The sequence below is a fragment of the Anopheles coustani genome, chromosome 2 (assembly GCF_943734705.1).
Source record: "Anopheles coustani chromosome 2, idAnoCousDA_361_x.2, whole genome shotgun sequence".
NCBI classification, from domain to species: Eukaryota; Metazoa; Arthropoda; class Insecta; order Diptera; family Culicidae; genus Anopheles; species Anopheles coustani.
The window spans coordinates 48483518-48485327 of NC_071289.1; positions in this window are offsets into that span (position 1 = coordinate 48483518).

Below are 1810 nucleotides of genomic sequence, written 5' to 3' on the forward strand. Positions count from 1 at the left end.
TCAAAATGAGAGACTCGAAGCCAAACTGGATTTAGTCCTGCGCAACACTGCGACTACGAATGTCACTTTGGACACGATGGTGGCAGTAAGTCGGCCTCATCCGTAAGGAGACGGATTTTGAATTTTCTCCTGTATCTAGCACAGAAGAACTTTTGAAGCTTGAAGATGACCTAAAAAACGTTCAATACAAAAGAAAACTGTTGCCTTGGTTGCAAAGTCAAGTCACGCGCGCAGAACCTTTCAATCGTATGCACGATTCTATTGTTATTATTTTTGCTAATCCGTTTTTTGCCAGTTTTAATTGGTCAGGTATAAGTAGGACACCTGGGCAAGCAACGATAGGTTTGATTAATTTTTAAAGAGGTGGTGAGTATTTTTAAGGAAATAGGCAGTAACGAGCATTAAAATAGTAGCTGACAAACATGTTGCTAACTTTTTGATAAAGAAACTGCAACATGCTGCAGGCAAAGTGCATATAAAAGATAACAAGAGGACATCCTGTCATACTAATAGAACTCGATTCTAAATAATCCGTTGAGTTCGGATCTTCGGAATGAATGGATCCCTCTCCTTGATGCTTTTGTGGTTCATATGGCATATCGGTGCTATCCGAAGGATTAACGGCATGTAATTGTTGTGACACTGGAAAATAAAGCTTTAACATTAATTCAATATTACTAAATCATTATTTCCACTCACTCAATCCACTTGATCCTGCTTCTTCATCGACTGGTAAGTCCATCTTCAGATACTTTGCGACCCTACGACTGAAATTGCCAGTTTTTTTCATTCTACCAAGATCGGACATTTTGGCACAATTCAAGGTATAATTTTGCACTTTATAAGCACTGGAAAACTTTGTTAACTTGTAATCAACGCCACTATGGTTTTAATTCTACCGCATGTGATAACTAAAATTGTATTAAACAAATGCAATGTGACGTTACTTCATAGTTTTGGCGAGGAGCCAAAGATGAGCAAAAGAGAAAAAAGCGCAAAATTGACAGAAAGCGATTTAAAACGATAGACGCAGGGCAACGGCCGCGGGGCATGAAGAATGGAGGAAACGAACGATGCAAGTTCGTGGGACCCAAAGGGGGGATGCGTGATGCGGGGAGTAAATTCATGCATGGCTCACGCATACGCTCGCAGCTCGGTGCCACGGCAGAAAGTGGTTGCATACCCTTGTGCGAGTGGAAGCAAGAGAGAAAGTGCAGATTTAGAGTGAGAGGTCTGAACAGTATCCGATTTTTGCGATTGGGACGTGAATCCACGCGCACAGGCGCATAGAACCGAAATGCATGCTTTCATGGTTAAAACCTTCGTCTGGACTGTCTCTAACAACTTTCAGGCAAAGTATAATATAAATAAAGATCTTTGAAATACAGTTCATATCGTCCCAATCGTCTAACATGTTTGCACGGTTTTGCAACTTTTCGTTTGAAATGTCGTTTGTAAAAATCGGTTGAAAAACAAAAAAGTTGGTAATTTAACAGATTAAACATTTTTATCATTCAAGTTCAAACGTTAGGGTACACCCAAAGTAACATACTTTTGATATGCATTACACAGCGCGTTTGTCATAGGCGAATTGATCATTGATTGAAAATGTTGTTTGTAAAAATTAGCTTTAACAGTGGCTCAATACATACAACAAGTCACATGACAGATGTTTGTAATAGAACCTATTCGTAACGGTACCAATGCACGACAATAACACAATCGAGTGTTTGATCAAACGTAACTGTTCGTTTGGAAGTAAATCTGATAATTTTATAGTTATCCGACTCCGATTTAAATCCATCTGCGC